An 18057-nucleotide genomic window follows, 5' to 3' on the forward strand; every position below is an offset into this window, starting at 1 on the left:
GGTGCAGGAAGATCCCACATGCCATGGGGCAACTAAGTCTGTTGACCACAACTACTGAAGCCTGTGTACCTAGAGCTCATGCCCCAGAACACGAGAAGCCACTGTAATGGGAAGCCCAAGCACCACAACTAGAAAGCAGTCCCCACTCTCTGAAACTAGAGAAAAGCCCATATACAGCAACAAAGACACAACACAGCCAAAAATAAATAAATTTTTGCATTTAAAAATTTTTCATCAACAAAGTTGGAGAATCATCTCTTGCTGCTGGAGTCTTCAAGTGAAGGTCATGGCCGTGGTGTGCGGGTAGGAGACTCCACTTGGCTCTGCACTGACGCAGTCTCCACCCAAAGCAGAAGCAGCTGCAGATAGCATTTCTGGTTCCAAGTGCCCTGTCAAGAGGTTTGGAAAGCCTGGTGTCAACAATCTTGTGTTCAGCTTATAAGTCATAGAACCAATCCCTGTAACCACTCCCTGCTCGGTCCCCTGGCTTCCTCTCTATTTCCATTTATCAAATCCTCTCAGAGAAGAGAACAATGTTCAAGGCACATTCTTCCCCTAATTTAGGCATTTCCAGTTCACATGAGTCCTCTACCAGGCTTGGCCGAGAGGTAGATTGGGCTCTTTCACTGAGAAGGGCTTGCAGTTACTTTGAAGGAGTTTCCTGCCTCATCGGGGCATCTTCCTAAGATACTGAATGAACTGGTGGGGCTGGAGCTGCTGGGAGTCCAGGAGGATCAACGCAACCAGATTTGGATCTAACATGTCTCCCTCTGCCCACTACAGAATGGCTAATCAATCCTGAAAACCCTGCAGGCTTTACCAGTCTTCAAAGACTGGGTGTCAGCTCTAGTCTTAGGTATAGACCTAAGAAGACAAAAGAGCTTTTCACCACATGGGGGACATTGCTTAGATCCAAATGAGGGATCTCTGAACGACTAAAGGCAAAGTCCAACACTATTTTCCTGGTATCCTCCCCTGGAGTGTAGCCAAAAGAGAGATTGTGCCAAACCCCAGATCACTGTGCTCCTCTTACCAGCTATGTGTGCCCTTGAACAAGTCACTGACCCTCATGGTAGCTCTGTTTCATTTGTAAAGTGGAGATAAAGACCTATCTCACAGGTTGGTATAAGATGTCAAAAGCTTAGGGAAGTATATAGAAAATAGTAAATGCTCAACAAATATTAGTTACTACACTGCTTCTATTAGTTCTACACTCTTACTCAAATGCCATGGACATACCCATCATCTATCTTCTTCTTTTTTTCCTCTGGATTTCCAGGAATAGTTTTCTAGGGGTGGGGAATTAGTTGCCGATGATAGTTCTCCATCATACCCCAGACCAGAAGGCTTGGTCCTATGAAATCTATTCTAAAATGCAGTATTAACCCACTCATTTCTCAGTATTGTCACTGTCACCACCTGGCCCGGGCTCTGCCGTTATCTCACCTGGATATCTTCAACAGTCTCCCAGCTGGCATTCTTGCTTCTATTTGCACAAGGACAAAGATGGTCAATTAAAACTATAAAAGCAATCCTCTCTCCTCTCTTCTCATCTACTCCCCTCCTTCCTCTTCTCCCTTCCTCTTTTCTCCTTCTTCTTCTTTCTCCCTCTCCTCCTTAAAATCTTTTCAAATCTTCCCATTGTACTGAGAATAAAATTCAAACACTTTACCCTGGCCTGCAAATCTCTGTACCTCTCTCTAGCTTCATTTGCCCCTTTTCCTGGAATAACTCTGCCTTAGCCACCCAGGTCTTCTGCTAAAACACAAGCTATTTCCAGCCTCAGGAACTTTGCCTCCTCATACTCCTCTCTCATTATCATGTGGGGAGCTTCTCAACCTTCAGGTCTCAGTCTAAGTATCAGCTCCATTCCAGAATTTTTCATACCATCCTGCCTAAGTATGTTCCTTCAGATGCTTCTTTATCTCAGCTTCTTTTTCCCTTCAGAGCACCTGTATCAGTCAGCTATTGCTGTGTAAAAAAACTATCTCAAAACTCCATGGCTTAAAATCACAATCCTATATTATCACTCACATTTGCAGGTTGGCTTGGCTCAGGTGGGCACAGCTGTGTTCCTCAGGGCAGGGCTATGGGTTGCTTGGGGGAGCATCTCAGCACCACACGTCTCTCATCATCCTGCTGGAACCAGACATGTATGTTTTTCTCACAGCAATGGCAGAGGAGCAATAGAGTAAGCAGGAATGTGTAAGATCTCCTAAGACTTAGGCTCAAAATTGACACACCATCGCTTTTGTCAGAAAACAGAGATTTAGAACAATATCCTATGAATTGAGAAGGAACTTTGAGACAGCAAAACAAAGCAGGCAAATTCATAAAGTGAAATTATGAAATTTATTTTTGGTAACTTACCTACAGGCAGGATTGGGCAGATGATCCAGAGGCATTTGCTGCTGCCCTCCAATATGCCAAAAAGGGTATGTTGTTGTTCCGTTGTTATGTTGTCTGACTCTTTGTGACCCCATGGACTGCAGCACACAGGGCTTCCCTGTCCTTCACTGTCTCCTGGAGTTTACTCAAAGTCATGTCCACTGAATCAATAATGCTATATAACCATCTCATCTTCTGCTGCCCTCTTCTCCTTTTGCCTTCAATCTTTCCCAGCATCAGGGTCTTTTCCAATGAGTTGGATTTTTGCAACAGGTGGCCAAAGTATTGGACCTTCAGCTTCAGAATCAGTCCTTCCAATGAATATTCAGAATTGATTTCCTTTAGATTGACTGGTTTGATCTTCTTGCTGTCCAGGGGACTCTCAAAAGTCTTCTCCAGCACCACAATTCAAAAGCATCAATTCTTCAGCACTCAATCTTCTTTGTGGTCAAACTCTCACATGCATACATGATTACTGGAAAAACCATAGCTTTGACTATCAGACCTTTGATGGCAATTGATGTCTCTGTTTTTTAATATGCTGTCTAGGTTTGTTATAGCTTTCCTTTAGCAAGTGTCTTTTAATTTCATGCCTGCAGTTGCCATCTGCAGTGATTTTGGAACCCAAGAAAATAAAGTCTGTCACTGTTTCCACATTTTCACCTACTATTTGCCATAAAGTGATGGGACCAGATACCATGACCTTAGTTTTTTGAAACCTGAGTTTCAAGCCAGCTTTTTCACGCTCTTCTTTCACCCTCATCAAGAGGCTCTTTAGTTCCTCTTCACTTTCTGCCATTAGAGCAGTATCATCTGCATATCTGAGGTTATTGATATTTCTCTCAGCAACCTTGACTCCAGGTTGTAATTCATCCAGTCCAGCATTTCACATGATGTACTCTGCACAGAAGTTAAATAAACAGGGTGACAATATGCAACCTTGTGGTACTCTTTTCCCAATTTTGAACTAGTCCATTGTTCTGTGTCTGGTTCTAATGGCTGCTTCTTGACCTGCATACAGGTTTCTCAGGAGACAGGTAGGCGGTCTGGTACTCCCATCTCTTTAAGAATTTTCCACAGTTTGTTGTGATCCACAGAGTCAAAGGTTTTGGTGTAGTCAGTGAAGCAGAAGCAGATGTCTTTCTGGAATTCCCTTGCTTTCTCTAAGACCCAAAGAATATTGGCAATTTGATCTCTGGTTCCTCTGCCTTTTCTAAATCCTGCTTGTATATCTGGAAGTTCTCGGTTCAGGTACTGCTGAAGCCTAGTTTAAAAGAGTTTGAGCATAATCTTGCTAGCATGTGAAATGAGTGCAATTGTATGGTAGTGTGAACCTGACAAAATGGCATTGCCCTTCTTTGGAACTGGAATGAAAATGGACTTTTTCCAGTCCTCTGGCAACTGCTGAGCTTTCCAAATTTGCTGGCATTTGAATGTAGCATTTTAACAGCATCATATTTTAGGATGAAATAGCTCAGCTGGAATCCCATAACTTCGTCTAGCTTTGTTCATAGTAATGCTTCCTAAGGCCCACTTTGCTTCATATTCCAGGATGTCTGGCTCTCAGTAAGTGACCACACCATCATGGTTTCCAGACTTTTTCTGAAGAGTTCTGTATATTCTTGCCACCTCTTCTTAATCTCTTCTGCTTCTGTTAAGTTCTTATCACTTCTGTCCTTTATTGTGCCCATCCTTACATGAAATGTTCCCTTTTTATCTCAGATTTTCCTGAAGAGATCTCTAGTCTTTCCCATTCTATTGTTTTCCTCTATTTCTTTGCACTGTTCATTGAAGAAGGCTTCTTATTTCTCCTTGCTATTCTCTGGAACTCTGCATTCAGTTGGGTATACCTTTCCCTGTCTCCCTTGCTTTTTGCATGTCTTCTTTCCTCAGCTATTTGTAAAGCCTCCTCAGACAACCACTTTATCTTGAATTTCTTTTCCTTTGGAATGGTTTCGGTCACTGACTCCTGTACAATGTTACAAACTGCTTCGTGAATCACAGCCTTGTCATGGTGAAGGGGCTTGCATAACTCAATTAAGTTATGAGTGCCATGTAGGGCTACCCAAGACAGATGGGTCATAGTGGAGAGTTTTAACATAACATGGTCTGCTGGAGGAGGGAATGGCAAACCGCTCCAGTATTCTTGCTGGGAGAACCCCATGAACAGTATGAAAGGCAAAAAGATATGACACAGGAAGATGAGCTCCCCAAGTCAGAAAGTGTCCAATATGCTACTGGGGAAGAGCAGAGGGCAGTTACTAATAACTTCAGAAAGAATGACATAGCTGGGCTGAAGTGGAAATGATGCTCAGTTGTGGACCTGTCTGGTGGTGAAAGTAAAGTCTGATGCTGTAAAGAACAATATTGCATAGGAACCTGGAATGTTAGGTGCATGAATCAAGGTAATTTGGATGTGGTCAAGCAGGAGATGGCAAGAGTGAAAATAGATATCTTAGGAATCAGTGAAGTAAAATGGATCAGAATAGGCGAATGTAATTCAAATGACCATTATATCTACTACTGTGGCTAAGAATCCCTTAGAATAAATGGAGTAGCCCTCATAGTCAACAAAAAAGTCCAAAATGCAATACCTGGGTGCAATCTCAAAAACAAAATAATCTCTGTTATTTCCAAGGCAAATCACTCAACAGCCAAGTCTATGCCCCAACCACTGATGCTGAAGAGGCTGAAGTTACCAGTTCTATGAAGACTTACAAGACCTTCTAGAACTAACACCCAAAAAAAGATGTCCTTTTCATCATAGGGGATTGGAATGCAAAAGTAGGAAGTCAAGAGATACCTGGAATAACAGGCAAGTTTGGCCTTGGAGTACAAAAGGAAGCAAGGCAAAGGCTAACAGAGTTTTGTTAAGAGAACACACTGGTCATAGGAAACACCTTTTGCCAACAACACAAGAGAAACTCTACACATGGACATCACAAATGGTCAATACCGAAATCAGACTGATGATATTTTTTGCAACTGAAGATGAAGAAGCTCTATATAGTCCACATAAACAAGACAGGGAGCTGACTGTAGCTCAGATCATGAGCTCCTTACTGCAAAGTGTTAGTCACTCAGTAGTGGCCAACTCTTTGCGACCTTATGGTCTGTCCATGGAATTCTTCAGGCAAGAATACTGGAGTGGGTTGCCATTTCCTCCTCCAGGGGATCTTCCCCACCCAGGGTTCGAACTCACATCTCCTGAGGCTCCTACATTGCAGGCAGATTTTTTTTTTACACTGCTGAGCCACCCAGGAAGCACTTACTGCAAAATACAGGCTTAAATTAAAGAAAGCAGAGAAAACCACTTGGCCACTCAGGTACAATCTGAATCAAATCCCTTATGATTATACAGTGGAGGTGATGAAAAGATTCAAGGAATTAGATCTGGTAGACAGAGTGCCTAAAGAACTATGTGAACTATGGAGATTTGTAACATTATACAGGAATCATTGACCAAAACCAAAACGGATATATAGGGATTTAAAGAGCCTGAATCTAAAAAGAGAATCTGACTACCAAGCAAGAAGCAAGTCAGCAATGACAGGAATTGGGACTTTTTCTTCTCCCTGGGGGTCTTAAGACCATTCACCATCTGCATCAGCAAAAGGCATTCTTCCAGTTTTCATACCAGATGAAGGCAAGATTAAAAGATGATAGGCAACTTATTTGGCTTGGGCACATTCCTTGAGAATAGGCTGAAGCTCAGTCACACAGAAAGGGGTGGGGGTTATGATGCGGGCCTAAGATGGGACTGACGAAATAGAGTCAGTGTGGCTCAACCACACATACATTCCATTGGCCAAAGCAAGTCTCATGTTTAAGCCCAAAGTTATGTTTTTGTTCCTCCCTTCTCCACTAGAATGTAAGTTCTGAGCAAGCAAGGCCTTTATCTGTCTTATGTATCTTCACTTAGAACAGTGTCAGGCATGTGACAGATGTTCAACCAGTCCTTTATACATGTGAATGAACTCCTGAACCAGAAATGTATGCTGAAATCCAAACAACATCCTATAAAATCATCATGACCGTTGGGTTTTCAGAAATACCTCTGGTTGGAGATGGCCTTGTACACAAGCTTTTGCTTATGATGGAGTTCTTTATTAATCATGTACAACTACACGCTACTTGTCAGCAGCTCTGGACATGGCCTGAGAACCACAAGAGCCACCTCGTGGTCCAAAATGGCAGAGAAAACCCATGAAAACGGCCCTGACCAGGACAAAGACCATGCAAGGTATTGTCCACCCCGGACATGGCAGAACCAATAAAGTTCAGAGCAGAGCCCAGCCCCAAACTCTCCTGGTCTCAAACTTGACTATTCTTCAGAGAAGGAAGTGGGAGCGGGCAGAGGTAGAGTTCAGTTCAGTTCAGTGCAGTCACTCAGTCATGTCCGACTCTTTGCGACCCCATGAATTGCAGCACGCCAGGCCTCTCTGTCCATCACCAACTCCCAGAGTCTACCTAAACCCATGTCCATCGAGTCGGTGATGCCATCCGGTGATGGTCATCCATTCATGACCACTGGAAAAACCACAGCCTTGACTAGACGGACTTTTGTTGGCAAAGTAACGTCTCTGCTTTTCAATATGCTATCTAGGTTGGCCATAACCTTCCTTCCAAGGAGTAAGCGTCTTTTAATTTCATGGCTGCAGTCACCATCAGCAGTGATTCTGGAGCCCAAAAAAACAAAGTCTGACACTGTTTCCACTGTTTCCCCATCTATTTCCCATGAAGTGATGGGACTAGATGCCATGATCTTAGTTTTCTGAACGTTGAGCTTTAAGCCAACTTTTTCACTCTCCTCTTTCACCTTCATCAAGAGGCTCTTTAGTTCTTCTCCACTTTCTGCCATAAGGGTGGTGTCATCTGCATATCTGAGGTTATTGATATTTCTCCCTGCAATCTTGACTCCAGCTTGTGTTTCTTCCAGCCCAGCGTTTCTCATGATGTACTCTGCATATAAGTTAAATAAGCAGGGTGACAATATACAGCCTTGACGTACTCCTTTTCCTATTTGGAACCAGTCTGTTGTTCCATGTCCAGTTCTAACTGTTGCTTCCTGACCTGCATACAGGTTTCTCAAGAGACAGGTCAGGTGGTCTGGTATTCCCATCTCTTTCAGAATTTTTCACAGTTTATTGTGATCCACACAGTCAAAGGCTTTGGCATAGTCACTAAAGCAGAAATAGATGTTTTTCTGGAACTCTCTTGCTTTTTCGATGATCCAGTGGATATTGGCAATTTGATCTCTTGTTCCTCTGCCTTTTCTAAAACCAGCTTGAACATCTGGAAGTTCACGGTTCACGTATTGCTGAAGCCTGGCTTGGAGAATTTTGAGCATTACTTTACTAGCATGTGAGATGAGTGCAGTTGTGCGGTAGTTTGAGCATTCTTTGGCATTGCCTTGAGAGTGAGTTGCAAAGATTGATGGGCTTCCCTTTGCACCTCTTGTGAAGAATGAGGTCCACGAGAGAGGCTATGAAGTCATGAAGAGTACCTAGGCATGTGTGAAAACCAGCAGTCCTTGAAGTGAAGAGGCTTAGCTCAGCTGGTGACCACACCAAGCAACTCGGGATAAGGTCATTGACCTCTCTGTGCTTCAGTATCTTCATATGAAACATGACACTAAAGCCTTTACCACCCCAAAGGGCAAAATTGAAGAAGATACATTGGGTGAAGCCAACGTTTCCACTGGAATCGTGTTTCCACCCAGGCTCAGAACCAGTGGATTCTAAAATTTTTCTGATTAGACATACACTCAGTGAGCATTCTTGATATATGCTAATTCTTACTTGTAAATTACATAAATGTATTTTTGAATATTGTTAGTGGCCTCTTGCACTTTCATTATTCATATTATCTTAGATCTATGGTTTTTTTGCAGTAATTTTTAAGCCTTTTAGGTTTTTTGTGCTTTTAAATACTTAAAAATACCTTTGAATACTCTTAGTGACCTTTTACACTTGCATTATCCATACTATCTGATTTATTTATTTATTTATTTATTTTTTGCAGTGATTTTTTTTTTTTTAAAGCTTTTTAGGTTTTTTTGGTGAGGGCTTCAGTAAAACTAGAGAAGGGCATCAGCAACCCACTCCAGTACCCTTAACGGAAGAATCCCACAGAAAGAGGAGCATGGCGGGCTACAGTCCATAGTGTCACAAAGAGTCGGACATGACTAAAGTGACTTAGCAAGCACACGTGCTCAGTAAAACTAAAAGTAATACTTCCTGTCACTTATATCATCCTTACCAAGACACTTTTCTAAATGTTCTAAAGGTGTTTAATTCCTGTAGTATCACCATGAGATGGGCCTTAATATTATTTCCATTCAAATGATGAAGAAATGAAAGTAGACAGTGAGTAAGCCAGGGCTCAAAATAGCAGAGTGAGGATTCAAACCAGAGCAGTCTGTCTCAGAAAGCATCAAAACACACCAGGACGTGTCAAAAGCTGTGATGTCCCAAACACTGAGCCCAGGGCGGGTGTCACCAGCAGCCTCGTCAAGGTATGAAGCTCTCATGTACGCTCAGAGTGTCCCTTCTGCTTCACTTGTGCAACAAGCTACTGAGCTGACATACAAACCAAGAAAGGGCACAAAGATCAAAGTGTCCCTATTTTAAGAATTAAAAAAATTCAATTATTTCAATTAAAATGGAGGTTATAGTCTTGTCCTACCTCACTTTGGAAGCCGCTACTCAGAAGTGTGAAAATAGATGTAACACAGCGTCGGGACCACCAAGGAGCGCCATAAACCAACCGGCCCTGATGAGCAAGGGCCAAACCTGTTGGCACTCACGACCTGAACACCTTTCTGCCGTTTGCTTTGCTCCTTAGCCATCAGACTCATTCAGTTTGAAAGATGGGCCTGTCTTAATCCCAAATCCTTTTCAGCACTAGGCCTGGGAGGACAAAAAGCCTGGGTGTTAATCTCTGCTAATACCCGGATGGGGCAATGACCATGGAATTCTCAGAGAGTCCCAGAGGTAGAAGGTAACACAAGAGGGCATTGCCCTCACTTGCTGCCTCCACATTTACCACCTCCTGGAGATAGATTTTTAAAAGACCTTTTTCAATGATTTCAGGGGCTTCCCTGGTGGCTTAGACAGTAAAGAATCTGCCGGCAATGTGGGAAACCTGAGTTTGATGCCAAAGGTGGGGAACATCCCCGGAGAAGGAAATGGTTACCCACTCCAGAGAATGTTCAAAGTACCATACAACTGCACTCATTTCACATGTTAGCAAGGTAAGCTCAAAATCCTTCAACCTAGGCTTCAATAGTACATGAACCAAGAACTTCCACATGTACAAGCTGGGTTTAGAAAAGGCAGAGAACAAGATATCAAATTGCCAACATCCACTGGATAGTAGAAAAAGCAAGAGAATTCCAGAAAAGCATCTGCTTCATTGACTACACTGAAGTCTTTGACTGTGTCCAGTTCAGACTCAGCCGTGTCCAACTCTTTGCGATCCTATGGACTGCAGTACGCCAGGCTTCAAGAGATGGGAATACCAGACCGCCCTACTTGGCTCCTGAGAAACCTGTATGCAGGAGAAAAAGCAACAGTCAGAACCGGATATGGAACAATGGACAGGCTCAAAATTGGGAAAAGACTCTGACAATGCTGTATATTGTCACCCTGCTTATTTAACTTCTGGGCAGGGTATATCATGCTAAATACAGGGCTGGGTGACTCACAAGCTGAAATGAAGCTTCCCGGGAGAAATAACAACTTCAGATATGCAGAGGCTATCACCCTATTGGCCGAAAGCAAAGAAGAACTAAAGAGCTTCTTGATGAAGGTGAAAGAGGAGAGTGAAATAGCTGGCTTAAAACTCAACATTCAAAAAACGAACATGATGGCATCCATTCCCATCCCTTCATGGCAAATAGATGAGGGAAAAATGGAAACTGTGACAAACTTTATTTTCTTGGGCTCCAAAATCACTACAGATGGTGACTACAGCCATAAAATTAAAAGACACTTGCTCCTTGGAAGAAAAGCTATGACAAACCTAGGCAGCATATTAAAAAGCAGAAATGTCACTTTGCCAGCAAAGATCTGTATAGTCAAAGCTATGGTTTTTCCAATAGTCGTGTATGGATGTAACAGTTGGACCATAAAGAAAGCTGAGTGCCAAAGAATTGATGCTTTTGAACTGTGATGTTGGAGAAGACTTTTGAGAGTCCCTTAGACAGCAAGGAGATCAAACCAGTCAATGCTAAAGGAAATGAACCCTGAGGTTCACTGGAAGGACTGATGCTAAAGCGCCAATATTTTGGCCACCTGATGCAAAGAGCCAACTCATTGGGAAGGACCCTGATGCTGGGAAAGACTGAGGGCAGGAGGAGAAGGGAGCGACAGAGGAGGAGATGGTTGGATAGCATCATCAACTCAATGGACATGAGTTTGAGCAAACTCCAGGAGATAGTGAAGGAGAAGCCTGGCATTCTTCAGTCCACGGGGTCGCAAAGAGTAAGACATGACTGAGTGACTGAACAACAACAACAGCTCACTTCAGTATTCTTGCCTGGAGAATTCCACGGACAGAGGAGCCTGGCCTGGTAAATGCCTGTTAGGACATTCTGCTTAAAAACAAAACAAAACAAAACAAAAAAACCCCTCTAACTCACACACTCAGGCATCATCCAAACTTCTGAGGTGAACATGAATGACTTTTGGCTTTGGGACCGCATGTGAAGACCCTAACCCTGACTCTTCAAGGTGGCCTCTGAGGCTGGGCAGATGCAGAATGTGACAGTGCTGAAGCTGAGTGTGAGTTAGAGGAAAGAGCTGTGACAGGTTCACTCTGGCAAAGGCCCAGGAACTAAGAGTGTTACTCACTCCAGCAGTACCTGCACCTTTTTTTTTTTTCAGTACCAGCATTTTTATATTCCTTTCCACCAAAGCAAGGGCAATGCCAAATCCCACAGAATACCTTGAATGAGTCTGCAGCATTAGAAGGCAGGACTCCATGCTCATACCAATAGAAAACATCATTCATTAATTCCATTCTGTGCCACAGAGAAGAATGTTTTGACCATGAGGAATACGGCAGTGAAGGTAGCAGAGGAGATCTCTGGTTTCCAGGAGCTTCCATTTTAGAGGGGGAGACAGACAACAAGCAAGTAAGAAATGTCCTACAGAGTGAAGTTGACGAAACAGACAGTATGATAGCAAAGCACTGAGGAAAGGTTGTATCCTGATTGGAGTTGTTGTTCAGTTGCTAATTTGTGTCTGACTCTTTGCAATCCCATGGACTGCAGCACACCAGACTTCCGCATCTTTCCCTATCTCCCAGAGTGTGCTCAAACTGATGTCCATTGATTTTGATCTTGATTGGGGTATTGCTACCCTCAAATGGATATGTACCTTTGTCAGAATTCTCTATGCTGTACATTTAAGATAGGTACATTTTATCTCAATAAGCAGAATTTATCTTAATAAAAACTTTCTTAAATAATGAAAAGAGTGACTGGAGAAGGAAGACATTACTAGGGTGATCAGGATGGCCTCTTTGCAGAGGGGGCATCTGAGTTGAGACTTGAAAAATGAGAATGAGCTAGAATAAGAATGAACTAGTTAGCCACGGTAACCATGCAGCCAAGATACTTCAGGAGGAGAAATCTGTGTGTTCTAATAGCCCAAGCTGAGAATGTGTTAGGTGGCATGAGGAGGAAAGCATGAGCACAGGGAGCAGATGAGCAGGTGTGTGAGAAGAGGTTGAGAACATAGCCAGGGGCTGCTGAGAAGGCCTTGAAGGTCTGTGCAGGAATTCATTCTAAGTGCAGTTGGAAGTCTCTGGGAGGAATGAGAGGAAATGGAGGAAAGAGAGCTCCTGAGCTTGGTAAGCCCCAAGCCATCTCCAGGCAGAGTCTACAGAAGAGGGAGGAGGAAGCAGCAAAATCAAGAAACTACCTGAGAACTAACATTAGTGGCCTGGATAGCAGGTAAGCAACAGGGGTCCAAGTTGTCCAGGGTAGGCCCTGTGCCCACAAATGGAAAGTGCAGCAGGGAATGGGCAGGACCTAGAGGAATCAGAAAGTGCCAGGTTCACTTGGAAGGCTCCTACGCCTGGAGTATTCCATAAGTGGGCACCAATATATGCCTCCTGAAATGAGCCCCAGGAACACAGTTGAAAAGTGAGTCAGAAGAAAAGGGACAAGGCTGAATGCCATCAGCAGGAAGGGCACTGCCCAACCACTGACCTGAGCTCTCTGGATGCCCACTCCTAGGAGTCTAGCAGCCATCTTGCAGACACAGCCTAGGAAGTCCAGTGTTCCAGGAAACAGATGCCTGGTTGGTCCATATGGTGCATAAATTAATCCACAAGTCTGCAAGGCAGAGGGTTTCTTTCATATGGTCAGGTGACTGAAATATCAGCAGTGTGTCCCCAAAATGCCTGCACTCCTCATTGTTTCTGTCTGGTAGATACCTTTGGGTTGTCAGCTGTGAGCTCTCAGAAGAATGAAGAAAACCAACTGAAAGCTGTCACTCCAAACATCTAAATGACCTGGAGAAAGAAAAGTTAAGCTGGATATCTGAGATGGGGCCATCTGTTGTTATCTGTGAATGGAAGCGATCTCACCAAAGTGAAATAAGTTGGAACTAACTGCTGGGCAGGAGCAAGAAAATAGAGGGGCAATTTCAGCATGTCATTCAGGCTTACACAGAGAAGGGCTCCTCCCCTGAGACACACTGTCTTTCCAAAAAACACCCTCTTTCTCATCTTTCTGTCTGAGATCTTAATTGATTCCAGTGTTAAATGAATGACAGAGCAAAAGAACCAAAGCTTCCTCAGTTCACTAATTGCTTTTACTCACAATTATATGGTGGCTTTGAGATGGCCTAGAAGAAGGGAATGAGTTTCAAGAAGTGTGGATCCTAGGAGCTGGAGGTCTGGGGTCAGCGCTGCTTTGGCCTTGTTTCTCTCAGACTTTGTTTCTCATGACTGGGCATTATTCCAGGCTTAAAAGTTATACATCTTCTAATCTGCTAAACAGGATCATGCAACCAACTATGGGCGTCGTTTTTGTCTAACTTCACTGTTTCCAAAGTAGCTCAGGTTTCCATAGTTCTGTAGATTGAAAAATGATGCCCAAAATATAAGGTCCTGATCCCTGGAACCTATAAATGTTATCTTATATGGAAAAAAGATCCTTGCAAATGTGCTTAAAGATTTTGGAAGGAAGAAATTATGGTGGAATATGGACCCTAAATAAATTCCTGGAGTGAAGGAGAAAAGCTTTTCTTTTTAGGACATCCAGGAAATTGTAAGATGAAGAATGAAGAAACAAGTTTACAAATCTGTGCTGTGGAAGAGCTTTAATATTTACATAGAACAAATTGTTGCTTTTAACATATACAGATACAATGACTTCATGTAGGAGATATTGTTCATATCACTTGTTTCTGTGTACACCCACCTGATCATTAACAGCCAGCACCTGTGTTCTTTGGCCACCAGAGTCTGTGCTGCCTGTGTACACTGCAGGCTGTTGTGCTTAGGGAATTAATGGCTCCCTCCTCCCCCAAGAGCAGCCCTCTACCATTGCCTGACGCAGGTTGGTGTTTAAATGCCCCGGCTGTCTCGCCCTGCAGTGGGAGAACTCTGAGGTGCACTCTACCATGTTCCCAAAGGTCTTCAGCAGGATTGAGCTGTAGTTGCCCAAGTGGTAACTTAATTAATAACAAACCCTATGTTGGCTTCCTTCCTTTCCTTCCCTTTCCTATCACACTTTCCTATTCCACCTCGTCTGTGGAATCAACTCCCAAACTAAGTTTGAATCCAAACTAAAACACAGTTGTGTGTCATCTAGTGATAATGTCAAAAGCTCCAAATGGGCAAGAGGTAGAGCATTAGCTCTTGACAGGGCATGTCAAAGCTGACCAAACCATTGGTTTGAAGATGCTAGAATGTGTAGCCAGTATGGAGAGAGTCACTGATGTGAAAAGACCACTTAGGCCTCTGGTCAGCCATGCAGCCAGATGCCTACAAGACTTTCCTTGTAGAGAAGAGGCACTCCCCTGCTCAGGAGAGAGATATGTTCTGCAGCCTCCCCACCTTTTATGGCCCTGGGGCATCCAGGTTCCTAGATGAGGAGGATGGGTTGTATCCTACCAGCAAGCACTTACAAAGGGGCTTCTCTGGTAGCTCAGTGGTAAAGAATCCACTTGCAATGCAGGAGACACAGGAGACAGGGGTTTGATCCCTGGGTCGGGAAGATACCCTGGAGGAGGGCATGGCAACCCACTCCAGTATTACCTGGAAAATCCCATGGACAGAGGAGCCTGCTAGGCTATATAGTACTATGGACTCTCTAAGAGTTGGACATGACTGAAGTGACTTAGCAAGCACAGGATAATTTTGGATCAATTAGAATTGTTTAGGGAATCTGGAATTTAAGTGTATTTAGGATTTCTTGGGGGTTTTTTTGGACTGAAAGGGTTCAGATCTATTAAAATAGATTTAAATTCATTAAAATAGATTTAAAGCAAATGTGAATTTTTAAGGTGCTTTAGGGAGGTATGAAGCTTAAGATCTTTTGGAGTCTATTGTGATCCTTAGGTCATGTAGAGTTGTTTGAGTTAGTTTAGGTAATTTGGGGCTTAAGATTTTAAGCATCATTTAAGAAACTTGAGGATGTTTTGTGTTGTTTAGGATTTAGAGTTTAGTTTTGTTTAGGATCTTTGAGGGTATTTTAGAATGTAGGGTAGTTTTAGTTTTCTTAGGATCCTTTGGGTTTATGTGGCTTCTAGCCTTGTTCAGCGTGTGATTTGTGAACCAGCACAGGGGCTCAGTTGCCCTGTGGCATGTGTAATCTTTGTGGACCGAGGATAGAAGCCATGTCCCCTGCATTGGCAGGTGGACTCTTAATCACTGGGCCACCAAAGAAGTCCTATCATGATCATTTTAAATTCAGCTTCCATTCGTTTTTTCAGTGGGTCACGGATATTGTAGTTTGTTCTTTCTGCTGAGTTAACTGAGGGGCTTCCCTGATGGCTCAGATGGTAAAGAATCTGCCTGCAATTTAGGAGACCCAGGTTGGATCCCTGGGTTGGGAAGATCCCCTGGAGAAGGGAAAGGCTACACACTCTAGTATTCTTGCCTGGAGAATTCCATGAAGAGAGGAGCCTGACAGGGTGCAGTCCATGGGGTCACAAAGAGTTGGAGGTGACTGAGCTTAGTTAACTAAAGGATTCTGGCCAAACTACAATATTAATTTTTGTGATGACTCGTGCTATTGCCAAAATTTGGTAAAGGAACTTTAACAATTTAATTTAATTCATTACATTTCTGTAAAAATGTCTCTTGCCTTTAAAAATCTTTCCTTGGGGTCATTTTGGATTCCAGGCTTTTTACTGTCCAGACATTCAATATGTGTGGGAGTTCTCATCAGCAGTTTGTTCCTGAACTTAAACTTCACACATCTCTAAAACATAATCATTCCCATTAATAAGACAACCTATGCTTGTCCTGTTCCTTTGATCCAAACTTTGGTACAAACTACACTCTGGGAGGGGCTTCCCAGGTGGCATTAGTGGTAAAGAATCCACCTGCCCGTGCAGGAGACGTAAGAAACATGGGCTCGATCCCTGGGTTAGGAAGATCCCCTTCAGGAGGATATGGCAACCCCCTCCAGTATTCTTGCCTGGAGAATCCCATGGACAGAGAAACCTGGAGGGCTACAGTCCATAAGGTCACACGACTGAAGTGACTTAGCATGCACATGTATACTCTGGGAGCCCAGGTGTGCTGATCCCTTAAATGGTTCTGCAGACACAGTTAGGGTGACATTGAAAGTCACGAGTTTGAATGTGAATTGTGTTCAATTTTACAACTTAACATTTAAATCAGCATTATCAAAATAGGGATAAATAAAATACCCATGTTATAGTCTGCCTCCCACCAAAACATGGGTTTAGATTTCAGCACTAAAGTTTAATTTTAACATTTGAACTCTAATTTATGACTTTTCTTAAACATTTTACATATGAAAATTGTGATAAGCTGCTTTTTGGCCAGTGCACACAGTGACCATATTTATCACCCACACTGGGACATTCTGAGAACAAAAGGGGATGCTATTGATAATTACACTAGAGTAACAGACATAAGCTGGAGTTGTCCTGAGCAAGCAGGACTTACAGCCCCTACCAACGAGCCCATAGTTTTAAAACTGCTAAACTTATGTATGTATAAAATATATATTTATAAGTTACTATTGCTATAAAGTTAATTTACATAGTTATATAACTACATACTTATATAATAAGTAAAAATTTTTACTTTGTTTGGTTGCCTCTTTTCCCTGCATTCCCTCCACACCTTATTTTGTTTGGTTTTAAAACAAAAAGAGCACTGTCAGTTTTTACCCATGTTCAATTTTCAGTTAGTTTGCTTGCATCTAAGTGTTCCAGGAAAACCTACTTGAATGTATTCAGAGCTTTACAGTAAACTCTTGTTCTCATAGCAAACTCCATTTAGTAATAGCTTCATTACCTAAAATAGATACCAACAAATTATTTCATAAAATCTGTTTTCATAAAGCAAGACAAAAACTGCCAACTCCTTTGGCAGCAGCTATTAGTATTTGTTGGGTGACTTCAGGTACTCTAACTTATATTAAGTTTACTGCCTGATTTGAGGTCTTAGTAGGGTGCCAAAAAGACCATTTATCTTTTGTTTATGTTGCCTACATCCACATACTGTACAGTACAAAAACCTCACTGCTTTGTATGTGTTACCTGTCTGCTCATCTATTTCACTCAGTTTAATTAATTCAGCACCTAAAAAGCTGCTGCTTGGAGTGAAAACTCTAAATATACAAGCATTGTTTGGTGGCACTGATAAAAATATAGTCTTGGTTGTTATCTTTTTCTAGAGGCCAAATTATGCTGGTCATTCTTTATGCTCCATGGCCAGATCTCCTAGAAGGACAACTGTCAATCATATATTTAAATGTTATAGACCAACTACACAACCTCTCTCTGTGTTAGAGTTCTGCAGAGAAACAGAACTAGCAGGATGAAGATATCTATATCTATCTATCTATCTATCTATATACATATATAGATATAGATATAGATATGTGTATATATATATATAAACTCAAATTGTTCAGAAATACACAAACATATGTACGTGGAGACAATGATCAAGAAAAAGGTGTATATATAGACAGAGAAAGAGAGAGAGAGAGCTACTTTAAAGAATTGACTCACGCAACTGTAGGAGATAAGGAATCCAAAATCTCAAGGGCAGTCTGGAGGTCAGGGAAGAGCCAGTGTTGCAGCTGTAGTCCAAAGGCAGACTGGAGGCAGAATTCCCTCTCCCTCTCCCTCAGTGTTTTTCTGTTAAGGCTTTCAGTTGATGGGATGAGGCCTACTCACATTATAGACGGTGATCTGCTTTACTCAAAGTCTATTGATTTCAATGTTGCGTGCATGCTAAGTCACTTCTGTCATGTCCGACTCTTTGTGACCCTATGGACTGTAGCCCACCAGGCTCCTCTGTCCATGGGATTTTCCAGACAAGAATACTGGGGTGGGTTGCTGTGCCCTCCTTCAGGGAATCTTCCCAACCCAGGGATCAAACCTGCTTCTCTTATGGCTCCTGCATTGGCAGTTGGGTTCTTTACCATTCGTGCCACCTGGT

The 18057-nt window shown here is 42.7% G+C and overlaps 1 long non-coding RNA gene across 1 annotated transcript; it reads right to left on the reverse strand.

Annotated features, from left to right (window-relative positions):
* Window positions 1–202: 202 nt before the first annotated feature.
* LOC145533420 (uncharacterized) lies at window positions 203–4890 on the reverse strand. The gene is made up of 4 exons (XR_014074055.1): window positions 2371–4890; window positions 2035–2139; window positions 1447–1486; window positions 203–389 (listed from the first exon to the last, which is right to left on the reverse strand). It is a non-coding gene; the product is annotated as an uncharacterized LOC145533420 (long non-coding RNA).
* Window positions 4891–18057: the final 13167 nt, after the last annotated feature.

This window comes from Giraffa tippelskirchi, chromosome 13, assembly GCF_054371585.1.
Source record: "Giraffa tippelskirchi isolate mGirTip1 chromosome 13, T2T-mGirTip1v1.2.pri, whole genome shotgun sequence".
Lineage (NCBI taxonomy): Eukaryota > Metazoa > Chordata > Mammalia > Artiodactyla > Giraffidae > Giraffa > Giraffa tippelskirchi.